This window comes from Pogonomyrmex barbatus, unplaced genomic scaffold (genome assembly GCF_055798465.1).
Source record: "Pogonomyrmex barbatus isolate J1 unplaced genomic scaffold, ASM5579846v1 scaffold1, whole genome shotgun sequence".
Taxonomy (NCBI): Eukaryota; Metazoa; Arthropoda; class Insecta; order Hymenoptera; family Formicidae; genus Pogonomyrmex; species Pogonomyrmex barbatus.
The window spans coordinates 6,399,852-6,416,250 of record NW_028297098.1 but is presented as its reverse complement, the minus strand read 5'-3'; positions in this window follow the sequence as shown (position 1 = coordinate 6,416,250).

Genomic DNA, 16,399 nt, shown 5'->3' with positions numbered 1-16,399 from the left:
ACGATGGCTGATTGCTTTGATCTTCCGCGATCGCGAGCGCGGGTCGGATTAGGTTGGTTCGATTTTTAAGTCATCTCCACTCAAGCCTCTCGGTGTGCTTTGAGCTTCGATCCTTCATACTTTGTGTCGTACGGTGCGCTTTTAAGGCATCGATGCTTTTCCTATTCCAGTCCCGTACGACACACACACACCCTTGCGCTCAGCGCTTTTCATTAGCGGCGAAAAGCATTCGTAGCCGCTACAGACGGGCTCCGCAATTACTCTGAGACCGTAAGTGCACGGTGCAATAACGCGTGCTTATTCCGCGGGCATGCGTGCAGAAAGACCGACTTTCGCGACGTCGCACAATATTTTGAGCGTTTTATAACGATATCCGCGGCAGAGCAGAACTAGGCGCAATTTTAGTTACTAAGCGCCGGTACCTCGCGTACGGAGGAAGGAATAATTTAAAAAAAATCATTAAACGCAAAACGCACAAATTCTCTCGGAGAAAGAGAGACGGTTTATTAATATTATATTCCCACAGAGGTGAATACCGAGAGTGGCCGCGCTAAACTCGTTTTACATGCAGACAGATAAATATAAACAATCATTTGTTGATGATTGTTTTGATATGATATGCAAAACATACGCTGATAATTAATGCAACAGCCCAAATTATTTGCAATTGAAACTAAACGATGCGTATGTCTCTCGATTTAAGTGATATAAAATGTATGCATTCTAATAATGTAATTGTGCACGTGATCCTGTATACGGAAAACGACCATGCGAATGGTAATCTATATTAAATAAATAGGGAATTTTATTTAAACTGTGTTCGCAAACACAAGGCACCATATCCGGCATGCAGAAATCGAATCGTCTATTGTCTACCGTTGCGATACATGTTACGATTGTTTATTGAAAAGTAGCGAGTAATGGAGCCCGTTGAACAAAACACTTTTATTCGGGCTGTCTATTGACACATGCCATACAGCAACAAAACGAGGCTATTATTTTTTTTTTTTTTTCATCCAATGACAGGACCTGTGTGCTTGTTCACCTTTGGCTTTGAGTGTTCATCTGTCATCATCTATATCTTTGAGTGTTTTTAGACATCCGAGGGCTAAATGCAATTTGTCGTTTGTGCGAAAAGTGCGCAAAGCTACGCGATCAATATATACAGAGAGAGAGAGAGAGAGAGAGAGAGAGGAGATATCTTCCCTCGTATAACTATTTTTCGACGCATACAGTTTATTTGAAAAATTGCTATGTATCGATGCGTATGGATGTGTCACAAAATCCAATAATTATTTAAATATCAGCAGTGCAAACCATTTTATTTTTCAAAAACCCATTTGTGAAATCAAAAACCTGGTTTAAAACTAGTGTGTATGTAAACATCTTTTAATATATAATATGAATATTCTGATAATTTTAATAAATTCCTTAGACTTTATATTTAATAAAAAATACAAAATCGACACTCGGCAAGTCTATTGTAGAACAAAAGTATCTGCGGCTGTTTGTTCTCTTGTTTTCTCTTTAAAAAAATATAAGCTATCTATATATATATATATATATAAAATATAGGATATATACATATATTTTATATATTAAACAAAAGTTCTAATTTTTCTCATTTAACATGAGAGAGAACTATATTTTTTTCTTAGACAAAGGTTTATATTGTACAAAGTCTACTTGTACCTACGAAAAGTTTCTGAAGGAAAGTTGGTAAATGTTCAGCGAAATTACAGAGTTTGATCCTTAAATTTTCTCGCCTTTGGGAAAACGTTTCTAAAGTTTTGGCTTTGCGGAATCTTTCGACGATCTACTGCATTGCATTCAAAGTGGTTCAATCGTTCACTTTCAACACTTCTAAAATAGCTGCCAGTTTATTCCATTTGAAAGCCCAAAAAATTTCTACGCTTTAGATACTGTCAATTTAGCGGCATCAAGCAAATAACATGGATATTAATGTTTGAAAATTCTATACTGTAACTCGATGCCCGTTATCTAAATCAAATGGCATTACAGTGATGTGCATTGTAAAATATTGAAAATAAGCCAATCAAGTTACGCGCACTGACTAAAACGATATTCGTGTTTATGAAGTGACACATTTGATGTACATCGTCAAATGCATGAATGGCCGCCGCTAATTGAGACAGATTAATCAGCGCGCGATGCGATCTATTGCCGCAATAAAAGAGACAGATATAAATCGTAGTGCGATTTGATTGATGAATCAATCTGATATATTCCGATACTCATATTTAAATTTCATCTCGCAGAAAATTTAAAATGGCAAATAAAATAGCGCTATTGTGCTCTCGCGCTAGAGGAAGCGCGTCAACGTGGAAACTGTAGTGACCAATTGTTAGTAGATACCTCGGAGTCTGGCCGAGATCATTTTTCACGACGGGACGGCTCATTCATTTACACCCTACTCGTAACAGCCTTTGTCTCGGAGTGGCGGCGCGATGCTCAGGCATAGGCGTTTTTACACCTGATCGATAGAAAAAGTCGAGCAACTTTAATAGCCGCCGACACCGGATATAAAGAACCAAGAGAGTGGCGGCTGAATTTCTGCTTACTCACGCAAAAAGAACACTCACTCAGAGGGAAATGACTCGAAACGTGACCTAAAGGTATCTTTAGCGGCATGAGAAATCACGCGAGAGACGTCGAGGGAAGCGTTTTCGCGCTTTTAGCACGTCACTAATACTTCCGGAGATCCGCTCGCGCAATCTTACACACTAACCACGAACTATCACTCGAGGGACTAATTGGTTTTCCTTAAGAAGCCATATCGAACACGGTGACGACTAGTTCGCCGGGGAGAGTTGCCGTCATTAGAACAACTACATCCCTGACTTATGCCGTCCGTTTCGGAAGAGGCGGGTCGTCGTCGGAGGAATCGAAACGTTGGCTTCCCTCTGTCGTGTTCTCCGCACGGCACGACGGTGGTTATCAGCGACTACTTGCCAGTGAGCAAACCCAACGCGGCGGATATGCAAAGTTTGACGTTCGTGGATGCGCTAATGGCCGAGCTGAAACGAGTCTCTCAAGATGATAGCGCCATTTAACTGGATGTTCCCAGGGATAATATTCCATTGAAGATTCTCTAAGGACACGGCATCTTGTGCAGCTCCAAGTAAACGCGTCATCGCAAAACTTGCGCGTTTACGAAATGGTCCTGTAACAGTGTTACATTATGCTACACAAATGTTACAATATACGAGAACATTAATTAAACGAGAGAGACGCGGGAAGCGAGAATATCGGAAACAAAGTGGTCTTCCGTGGAAGGTAAAGAGGTGGAATGCGCTTGATTTAACGTGAAATCTACAAATCGCGCCGTGGTATTTATTAATGTAAATTGTTTTCAGTGCTCGAGGGAGTTTAATTAGAAACTTCACCGCGGGATTTTGCGCAAGAACGATTCGCGATACGCGGCACGGAGTATTTTTTCGCGTTTTTATTTCCGACAGTTATAAAACTTTTTCGCAGATGGAACAAATCCGTGGATTCGTCCAGAGACTCAAACGTATCAAACGTCCCTATTCAGATTTCATCGGGCACCATCTTGATTTATTCGCGACGCAAAGTATGGTTACATTTAGAGACCGACGGCAAAGGCGTAAATGACGATCGATGGTTAAGTTAAGCCTTTCCGGAGTTTTCTTTGAGATGTAAATCACGATGCACCCGTCGCTTGAGAATGAAGACGCGGCGACCAAGTTAAATTGCGACGGACGACGGCTTCATTGCCAACCGCTTCCATAACGGGCTGTCGATTGAAGCTGCCGCTTAATGAACTGTAATTGTCGTAGCCGTCATCGATCGAAAACTGCCGGGATAGCCGGGATTAAAAAATGTAAAGTACTTAGTCGACTCTTTCGCTGTAAGAAGGTAACGACGAGAAATCTTCACGCGTTACAAACACACACTTCGCCGACTTTCTTATTCCTTAATTACCTTCGTTCGTAATCACGTAAGAAAGACCTCGGAATCTCGATTTTAAATATAACTTTTCCGAACGACTTGTGAACTGAGACGGAATGAGATCAGCTCCGATTTTCACTGCGAGAGGAAACACTTATTATCTTTCTTTCTGACAATCGAATAATAATAATAATAAGAATAATTGGTGATAATAATAAATTTTTGATAACATAAGTATAAATTATGCGTAAAAAAATTATTATATATTATTCAGTCGTGTCACACACGTTTATATTTTTAGTCTTTTATCGTTTAATAAAGTCTCGTGAACTAGGTGTTGTGTGCCGAGCATAAAAAAGGTGGCAACCGCAAGCGTGATGAAAAATTTGAATTTATATTGGATGACGTCGGTCTATGGCCTCGATTTTCAATACGTTCGTATAAGGAACGCAGCTTTATAGCAATGAACACTTCCGGAAGAAAGTCGATAAAAGATATAAGAATGAATTACCAACAGTTCCATTTTGCGCAATGTTAAAAATCGCTCGCATTACATTTTCAAGATGCTACGTCCGTCAGCTCGAACGAGACACCTGTTATATCGCGATATTAAATGATTATAGCAACTACAACTAGCGAGACAATGGCTGCATCTGATGTCGGGAAACTTGAGAAACGTTATCGTTGGACACTCCAATTCCTTTTATGCGAACGAACATGGAAATATACTATGCATACGAGATGTATATCAAAAGCTGCGGACAATAGTCTTGACGTTTAAAAGTCCAAACACATGCTATGCCAAGAGGACATGCTATGTCCTCTTTTTTCCTCTCTCTCTCTCTCTTTCTCTCTCTCTCTCTCTCTCTCTCTCTCTCATTTCCCTTTTTTCTCTCTGTTTATCAATATATATTAATTTTTAAAATTAAATTGATATAATTTTGTATGTGAAGCTTTGAAATAAAAATTATTTTAACGATTTTGTATATATGCAATTACATGATTTATATGATTTTATTGCGCAAACAAAAAGCTGAGAGGCATTATATTGATAACATGCATATATTTATCAGACACTCGAGCGTAGACGCGGTGTTTTTCAATTATTATTTTCTCTTGAAATTTATCTAAATTTTAATGCAATTAAATTGCCGCAATATTTGCATGCAGAATGCGCACACCCGCGTATATTGCACTTTTTTGTCACGTCAAAGGCAATTGCGCGACCATTTCTGAAAGCAAACTCGTCCAGCATTTATGAAAACGTTTATGCAAACTTTGGAATTTAAATGCAACCAGTTTCATCGCGAACATACGTGTAATAACCTCTCCGTCGCTCACTTGGATTGATCGCGTTATTAACATCTCTTACGGAAACACATTTTTATGTATACATACATGCCCTATTGTTCTTTTTTTTATAAAAAATCCAATACGTGATAGTAGCGCAATAATGATTGTAATTAGAAAAAAATCGTGAATTGTTTTTATTACATTAATGCATCATAAAAGATTTAAAAAATTCTATTCTTGTTTCTATTGTTGAAAAATAGCGATATTTTTAAAAGAAGAGAAAATGCGATTTACCAGGATTGGTATCCACCTTTCCATTGCTTGACTAACGGAACGCGCGCAGCTCAGCTCGTTACACGAGAAAGTAAGGAACAGAAACACAGAGGGAAACTGTGGGAGGATAAAAAAGCAGAAAATACAGAATAAGAATAAAATATATGGTTCGTGTAGTATTCGCGTATAGATCGAAAGCAAAATAAAGTAACCGCAACGTTTTATACGCTGGCGTTTATTTCTACGATTCGACTCGATGTAAGTTATGAAAGCAATTCCATTTTCGACATTTAAAAAAGTTATTGCCAGATCCTAAAATAGATATAAATTGTAAAACCATTACGCGGTAGTTTTAGATCTGTTCTTATTATCCTAAAAAGTTATCTTAAAAAGAGTCCTTCTTTTTGTACTTAAAAATTAGTTCTAGATCAGAAATCTATTCGATTTAAGCTAAACTGATTGAATACTTAAAATCTGACCTGTCTGAAAACCAGACCCCGAGGCTGACGTATCGTACCGTGTACAACGAATTTGCGTTGGTGTTCCAACATGGATTTGATTTGTACGGAACATTAAGCCTTCTGTTCGACATGATTTGCAGACGAGGGACAGCACATCAATCGGTCCTCTCGACGTATGCCTATCGTGGCATTCTTCATGGAAAACGTTCCAATAATTCACTGGGGCAGATCGAGACGCATACCGCGATCCGTTTCGCGGCTTCTAGAAATATGAAACGCGTAATACATCGTCATTCTTTCTCGTTTACGGTTCTAATTTCGCAGGCGCGCAATACGTGTCGCTATTGACGAGATACGACAGGAGATGCCGCGGCTACCGGTGGTGGTACCACCAAGCGTGAACGTTGCGTGACACAGAAATGCTTACGTCATAAAGTTGGGACCGTGGTGATCCACCGATCGCCAAGTCATAAATATCAATCGGACAAATGCACATAAATTGGACGTACTGATCAGCGCGTCGATAAGAAAACAGTTTCGACTAAAAGCACAAGAATGAAATCGACTCGTTTCGGGGAATCAATACTGATGAAACGGTACCATGAATGGATTGATTCCGGGAAAGATGTGCTAATAAATGTAGAGGCGAAAACGACTATTTCAAGAGAATTCATTGTATAGAAAATATAGAAAACTATATATATATATATATATATATATATATAGAAAACTATATATTCCCCTGGAAGATATATTCTTGTAAGAAATTCAATACAATAGACAAGTTTTTAATATTAATTTTTGTTTATAGAACAGAAAAAAGAATAGCACATTACTCGGTAGACAGGCTATTAGGTATCTAATATAATTCTTTTTTTAAATTTACATCTATAAATTCAGGACAATGAGTTATATCAAATCATGTGCCATTATTTTTAACGGACTTGCAACATAGCAGCTCAAAGCTACATCTAAATTATTTCTTCTTTAATAAATCGTTAATCAAATTTTGAAATTGATTATTCCCTTCCCTACGAATATAAGCAAATTTATAGATATAAATTCAAAAAAGAAATTAATAGACATCTAGGATCCTGTTTATCGAATAATACTATCTTTTATCTTGTTTTTTAAAATCTTGGTTATTATACTGATTGTTTGTTTATAATGTTCAAAAATAGAAACATTTATCTAATTTACGATAACAAGCGTGTATGTCACATTAATAAAGTTTGTACGCAATTTTCAACGTTGTTTCAACAAACTAGCGGTACATAATCGTCCGCAATCACAAATGTTAGTGTCGCTTGAACATCACGTGCAATAGTCAAGCTTGAACATCATGTGCAATAGTCGAGCTTGTCGACCTAACGCATGCAGTCATTATTTAGATTCATGATCCGGTGATAAATTGTATCTGCTTTTGTAATTAAAATTACAAAATTGCGTGGAACGTGCTCTACTCATTTGCATTGTATTATCGAATCTAACTGCTACATCTGAATAGCGCTGTATATTTCGAATACATCTCAAGCTAAAGATATCGGTGCCAAACTTTTTGTCAAAACCATCTAAATCTCAGTGGTACAAAAACATACGAATTTCAGAGGATATAGAAAGCCCAACGAAGCAAGCACTCAGGGATTCAAGAACTGTACAAGTAGAAGGATTCATAGATCTAAGGATTGAGCTGCACGAACATCCCTTGGATTTGGAGAAACGTTTGCATCGCAGTAGCGCAAGCATTTGCAAGAACTAAAGATATCAAAATCTAGCCAGCAGTTGGATCAATGCCAGCAGATTCTACAAGGTTCAAAGGCTCATTTCAAAGATTTCTCCTTTCGCTGTTTCTTGCATAATAAATACGTGATTAAAACGAGATATTTCTTCCATGTACACGTGCGAAACATGAAGGCATATTTTACAGCAACAAAACGAAGCAATCTCAATGATTTCTATAAAACGATAAATTTCGTATATTTAATGTGAGACATTTAAAATAAGACGTCTAATGCAAGTAGCTAAACTAAATTGCATTTCTGGCGGCATTCTTGGAGTAAAAAAATTTCCTCCGAATTCTAACGGTGAAACATTCCATCGTATACGTACGCAAGCATCACTGAATTTCTCGGCATTTTCAGACTTTTTAACTCTCTTCTACGGAGAGTAAAGCGACGTTGTTTATGTTCCGTCATCTAAGATCTGGTAGAATGCACATCGACTGGTGAGACGTGCCTCCTATCCATGTGTCTTCAAGAATTCCGCTTTACCTGTCAACCGGGATATCGTCGGTACCTTGGCACCGCCACTAAACGTGACTCGCATTCGCGCCTCCTCCTCCAACCCCGCACTTTTGCTTGTCGCGCGACATTATCCAATGTCGTAAAACTGAAAGTCTCCACAGCTTCGAGATATTCCGAACGACTTTGCTAGCGGCCTTCCGAGATAAACGAGAGACCTGGGAAACTGCCATAAAAAGCAGGCTGACAAAACAGGAACTAGAACGCGATTTTTCCTCTCCTTGCGGCGAGTAATTTTTTTCTTAAATTTCCTCTCTCTTTGTTTTCTTTCTTACTGTTCATTAATTTTCCGCCAACACTTTACGATGTAATTTGTAGATTGCACACAATTATTTCGTAAAACTATTAATGAGATGACAATTGATTTGATAACAGCTTTCTTTAAATGAAATTTATTAATTAAGTAAGAATTGGATTATATTATGATATTAATATAATAATTAAAATTATAGTAGAAATAGTGATATCTCCAATTGATTAAAAGTTAAATAAATAATTTTGTAAAACATAATAATTACTAACCCAACAGAAACAAGAACTTGACAATTGTCATATTAATAAATATATATTAATACACAATATATTATAAACAATCGAGTTAAAAATTTTCTTATGCAGGTTATCACGACGTAATTGAAAACATATCGAATAAATAGCAAAATTGATATTAGATGACAATAAAATCGTAAAAAATCTAATTATACAAAATAATCAAATTACTTTTATTAAAAATTTGATAAACTAATGCATATATTGCAAGGATTAATGTAAGTCTTGTTGCGAAGTCTGAAGGAATTTGTGGAATTAGCCAATCGCCTCTAGAACACCTCGGATTTCAAGATACAAGCAAACAAAGACTGAACGAGACATAGTGTTCTTTGAACAAATACGTAACGTGTAATCGTCCGAGAGTATCCTTTGATGCCAGCTTAATACTAGTGTGTGCAATCCGATGTGAAATCGATTCAGCACGTGATTACATCCGTGGTCAAATCGCCGCGAGAAAATTGCCGTAAGAATTTAACGTATTTAAGAAAACCTTTTATCCAAAATTTTCATATATAAGTAAAGTTTCTTAATTTTTATATTTCTAATATTTGCAAAATTTTAACAAAGCTTCATATTATATCACTTGCTTTATTAAAAAAATTTCAAGTTTTATCGATAAAAATATTTTTTATCAACAAAAACAAGTAAGAATTAAAATATTAAAACAAATATAAGTTATAATAAGCATAAAATAATATATAAACAAATAAGTTATAAAATAAAATTTTAAACAAAAAGATATTTGGGCGATATTCGTTAAACAATAGAAATAAAGTATCATTTAAAATATTGCTGAAATATTGTGAGAACCCATACTCATTAGTAATGTTTAATAGATAAGAGGGACACTTAAATGTACCCATAGAGATCATTCGGTCGAAACTTGGCAACAAAATTCTAACCGCGAAACTCCGCAACACGGTCGTGACAGCGGCCATATGGAGCACAATGTCTGAAAGTGCTCTCAACATCCGGCATCTATTTTGAATTTATGGCTGCGTATGTAGGGGCGCCGGAAACAATATCGACTTTTCCGTCGGTGGAAATTTAAGGGCTCTTCCACACTGTGCCCCAGGCAGCGGACTCCCACGAATGCATTCCGCCGAATCGCGGGCGGGCTCTCGGCTCTCGCTATTTGGGACATCGAGTAACGGCGCAAAGTTTTCTTCCGGAAAACGAAAAGTACGATAGCAATGCGCGCGGTAATAAATGCGGGAGGGGGTCCGCGGAGGGGGGGGGTAGGCGCGTTTAACGTTCTCCAACTGGGTCGTTCGCGAGTTTCCAAGCTTCCGAGTTTGCAAGCGCGACGCGAATACCCGATACGTGGGCGCGCGTATGCGTTACCCGTATCGAATCGATACGGAAGCGCATATCCCCGCAATAAGAAGTCACGAAGTTTTAACATTATGGTTATGGGCTATCAGGCACTTAGCATATTAAAATTGCCGCGGTGAGATGCTCCTCACGGCCTGCGATCGGACCGAACGATGGGAGTATTTTATCTCTCCGGTGTCTGTCTGCGGCTATTCGCGACCGGCTCGATAAGTTCCCCGAGATGCAAACGTGCGAATTTTGCAGCGATATTAAAAGCGACGGTTAATGATAATTGCCTCACCGCCATCGATTTATTCATCAACCGGTAAACTTCGGCTCTCGATTTAGTGACGCGCGTAATTAATCCGGCGTGCTCGGCGTTTTCTTCTGGAAGTCTTAATGAAGCAAGTTTAACGCGCGGCGGTAAGTCGCCTTCGGTACAAAAGAAAAAAAAATAACGCCAGAGTTCTTGGGTACATATTTTATTATTTATAAAACGTATCGAAACACAGAAAGTCAAATAATAATCTCCGCTACCGATATCATTCATGGTTTACTGCAGAACTACTAATTTAATCAACAGGAATATTTTCTACTATCACAAAATTATTCATGACGTTCATGATGTCATATATATGTAAGCTATCTCATTTATTAAATATTTCGAAAGATTGAATTTTGATGGCTTAAATGACAAGGCCAAATCTATAGATACGTATTAATAATCAATTAGTTTTGTAACAATGGTTAATGAAAAGACAGCTGTCAAAATGCAATTAGAGATTTTTTCCGTTATGTTTAATATCATATTATTTAAAAAGTGACAGATAAATTTATTAAAATCTATCTGTTAAATGATTATATTTAACATAGGCGCCCCCGAGCGTTTGAATGTCCGTTACGACATTTTTCTCCTTTCAAAAGCATTCTTCCGATATTCGATGGAGCACCGCGGGCGGATTTTTATTTTCGGGACTGTCATCCACGCGCGAACAATAGCACTTCCTCCCCTGTCTTTGCCCCTCAGTTTCCAGATGAGCGATTCGCGCCAGGATTTATTTCTTCCCTCGTGGATTGAGAGCAAAAAAACGGACATACAGATACCCGCCATTGCACAGGGACCGCAAGGTTATACTCTTTTCTATTCTGAGTCCTATCCATCTTTTGTCTAGATACGAACTATGAAAAGATAATCGTACAGAGAATTCGATTCTCCCCTTCTAAAAAAGGCATGCTGTCAAAATCTCGAATATGTTAAAATGATGAAGTTCCTCTTCCGCGATTCTGATCGACTTCTCTTTCGCTGCGCTTACTTTATGAACAATTGTTATCATAAAAATCATGTATTTTGATTAGTTATATATTTCAAGAAAATTACTAGTATAATAGTAATAGTGTAATGATATTAAGTAAAAATTAAAAAAATGTTAGAAAACAAGTAGCGTGAAGCGCTCGATAATATGCTATCAGAACAGAAAAAATTTAACGCTGATAAATCGGTTATGCATTAAAAGCAATAATTGAAAATAAAAGTGTGATAAATTACTTGTCATACATAACAATTTTTATGAAGATAATATAAAAAAATGATAGAATTTATGATAAATATAATGTTGATAAATATGAAGTTGACACAATACCTGCATCCTATTTTATTTGAATAACTTTTGATTATATTATTATTATAACTATTATGTCAAAAAAATTTTAGAATAACTAGAATAATTAAAATAACTAGAAAAAAACTAGAATTTTCTTTCCAATTTTTTCTCTTTTATTTTTATTTTAACTTTATAATCCGAGCACATTTTGGATTAAGTACGTAATGTGTATACTACTGAGACCCGGTGAAGATTGTAGAAATCCTTGGTAACTTTGGACGGCGTACTATTAAGAGGTAGATACAGCTAGATTATCAAGGCGTCCATACGATAGTGCAGTTAAATCTCCTTGCTATGGGATTCCAGTTGCATAGCCCTCCGGTAAAATTATCCTATCGTACTCCGTGTCTAGTAGAGAGTCCAGGTTTTCGAGATTTCGTTCGACCTAATCTTCGTTGAAAATTGTTTCTGCAAATTTCCGAGACGGACAGAATAACGTCGGTCGATGGAAATAGTAAATTTTCATTATTTATTCAAGGATTGCCCATTCAATCCAGCTGTCTGCCACTTACCGGCGCTTTGAATGGCGATATTCAAATTGACCTGGATATTAAAGACCCGTAAAATTGGAAAGTATGGAAAATGGAAATATTGAAGGCCGTTAATGTGAAAATGAGAAATATTGTTTCCATTAAAATTGGAAAATGAAAGTAGAAGCGTGTAAAATTTACGAGATATTAATCCTTTTCTTTATATTACAATAGCGTAACCTTTCTCTCTTTTATTTAAAAAAGAGTTTACATTCTTCATTATCGAGAACAAGATTATGTTCAGTTCAATTTTCTAGGCATCGCTATTTTGAATTATTCCTCCATCGTTTTCAAATAAGCGTAATAACAGATTTATTACTCAATTTAATTTATTCAATACTTTTTGAACAATTTTGTCGAATATCATATTTATAAGTGCATTTGCACGGTGCGCATATGTGTATAAATATTCAACAAAGTTGCTAGTACGCTATCCAAAGTTACCAAGAGACTTTGGAGAATTATCAAAGTATTCTTCTTAAATATATACGTGAAGAGAAATGAGTACTATCTGTCGAATAAATTGCAGAGGTATCCCGATGGGGCGGAACTCCAGAAGGTCCAGTTTGCGGCCGGCGGAACCGCCACCCTTAGCTTGCTCAGACACTGTGCAAATAGTAAACAATTAGCCATGCGCCGAAACTTCGTATGCGGATTTGGAGTAAGGATTGCTCGATGGATCTGTTTGTGTGAGAGTTAGCTCAAGGCAAATCTGTGTCGGGCTGTGTCTCCGCATACCGATACGTCGCTCTACGTGATGATTAATACTTATCAGTTACGCGAGTCGAAAAATATGTACGAAAACGGAATATGCATCAGCTATACGGATTTCCCGGTTGTCTTTGAATGCGCATTATCTTCGGCGGGATAATTTTCGATATCTGTGAACGCTACACGTGCGCATACGTGCGCATAGATGCACACACGTACACACGAAATCAGATGCAACCGTGGGAATTATAGTATTTTAGCGCAAGGAGCGCGAAAGTGTGTCATCTCATTTCACAGAGACTGACAATCGAGAGGCACGGTCGCCAAATTATACGTTTGTTGACACGTCATGCGGTATCACAGGCGTAGTATATCACCATTTTACATTAAATATCACGCGGTGCAATATACCCGAATATAATTTAATGTATACGTGTATGCATACGCACACGAAGTATCCGATATGAAGTATCGATTTTTAACTTTCTACATTGACGAGTGTATGCGATTCGCATAAAAAATATCAGATATTATCGACCTTAAATTAGTTTCCATCGGAATTGCGTCTGGCTAACGTTGCACGATATGCATTTCTCGCGATTTGACAGCTGCCAGTTTTTGCCGAAGCTTAAAAAAACTGGCGAACGCGATTGACTTGTTCCTATGAGAGATATAGCGTGTAAAATTAATGAGTATCGAATATCGAGGAAATCTGGGTCTCTTAGAGCAAGGGAAATCGAGCGTGAATTATTCCTATCAAATTCTCAATATTCAAGTTATTGCAGTTATATAATAAAATAACGTAAAGGTCCTTTCAATTTTTACATAAATATATTTTGCGTTTGCCGCGAAATCTTGATTTCCGAATGATCGAGTAAAAATTTAGCTTTCAACTCCGACAGAGAAAATATGAAGCTTTCAGCGAATAACTAATGCGAAGCGCTGTGTGACTTTACGGTTGCGCGATAAGTTTGTGTGGAAATTCTGTCGCTCTCTGATAATCTTGGGCTTGTTGTTTTAACACGTCCGCATTCAATGATTTACAAAGGACGTCGTATGTTGAAACAATATCGCCTAGTCATGCTGGCGCAATGCGCGTAATTAACATCGCACGTGACTACGCGAGCGAACGTACATCTTAAACATGTATATTTATCTTGACAGGGAGCTACGAACGCGAAATCATATTATTGTATTAAGCGATTAGTGGCGTGCCGCATGTAACGCAAATACATCCTGTCTCACGATTATGCACGTCCACCGTGCATTCTGAGCACCGAGGGTTGTGATTTATGCCGTATGCAGATGCGACCAAAGTCACTCCTCTTGGATGCAATTGACCAATGGAACAGTCAGGTAATAACAAAGATAACTTAATTAAAATGCATCTCCACTGTCGTGACAAATTACCGTTCAAATTTCTCGAATATCGCGGAAATTCACACGCGCCTCGTATGTATTCCGATTTCTTACGAAATATATATATTTAGTTACGTGGATTACGCTATCAGCTTATTACTTACAGATAATTTTACAACACTCTACCGTCTACCATAATGTTATTATTCCGTTATTACTTTACGCGTAATTCTGATTTTCTTCATGATTCTGAATGCTGCGAATTTCCATATTATCGATATTCAGTTCTCCATAAAACAACTAATATGCAGCGTAGAGAGATGAGAGCTTGATAAAAAAGAAAAAGCGAGCAAAAAAAAAAGAGAAACAAAAGATGTTTCTCAAGTGGATCGTCATATTAAATGTAAGAGCTAATCCTGCTTATGTAAGACGTAACAGACTAACGTGCAATTAACGTTTAGTCAGAAGTAAGATCTGTTCGTGCAAATAGCTCAACAACACCTCGTGCTTTTGCCTCAACGGTTCGTCCACGTTTCCAATGCAAGCGTAATCCTTCAAGTAACGAAGACAGTTTACCACTTGGAGAGTGTCGGCGATAATGCCGCAATCTGCTGAGGGTAGAAAGAAACGCATCGAGCTTGCTCACCCGGCCGGTCATTCTGATGAACGGTTAAATTGAAAATTAGTCCCACCTAGTTGTTTTCCACGGAGAATTCCGCCGCGCTTCTCTCCCCGGACAGTTCTCTGCCGTACAATTCAATTTTCCGGGAACACGCTGGAATCTGGGCCGCGCCGCAATAGCAGCTTCAATTTTCATTATAATCAGTTGGAACCCAGTTAGGATTTCATCGGATAAAAGCCCGGCCTGTGTGTTTACGAAAAACAAGCGATACATTTTCGATACATCAAGGAAAAACGATGGCAACGTATACCGCCATGCTATACCGTTCTAATGCAGGAAAACTAATAAATACTGTTTAACTATAAAAAAAAAAAAACAAGCGCCATTTTTAGTTTGTTGCGTATCGTGTGCTTTTGCAATGTATAATAATAAAGAAAATAAGGGCAATATGTATGATATGCAAAAGGACAGCGTGATATTAAAAATTGTTTTTTGAATACGGACAAATTAATATAATTTGATATTAAATCCATATTCGCTTTGATAAAAATATTATACTAAATAAATTCCGGAATCAATACGGAATCATACGCTCAATTTTATAGTCAAATGCTCTTCAACATCCAGAAAATAAATAATGACATAAATATTGACACGATTTTACGCTGAAAACAGTAAATATGAGAATATGAATATTTTTTGATTAATTATAGGGCTGCATTCCGATTCTCCACCCGAGTGAACTTGCTGCATTGGAGTAGAGATACAAGAGTGAGATAAAGAGAGAAAGAAAGCAGCTGGATGAGGAAACCGAACGCAGCCCTGCGCTATTGATTATAAGATTAAAATAAATGTATCTTGTAACTGCAAATTTACATAAAAATTCTTAAAATAACGTGACTTGGAAATTACACACACACACACACACACACACACACACACACACACACACACACACACACAGATTTGTATTTATCATATTCTTTTTAATATCATATACCTTCTGCATATTACGTTTATTATCTCTAATTTTCCTCATCGAATTCATACAGTTTAATACATAACTATATTCCTGTCCAAAATTTCTAAATAGTTTCAAATGTTTAGTCACTGCACGTATATATCACGATTAATTCAGAACCGAGAACAGACTCCCAAATGTACATTGCTTGAATGCTTCATGAAGTTTATATTATGCATATTATCATATGGCTAAAGATAATCCTAGGGGCCTGCCGGAAATGTTACTAAAGCGTAAGATTATTTTTAGAAAAATATCATCACGTTGTCAATATCTATTCATCAATGTTTTATCATTGTAATCATTCTTTTTCATAAACAATTATTCTAATGTTAATATATAAGTCGAGATATTAATTTTTAGGTGTACATT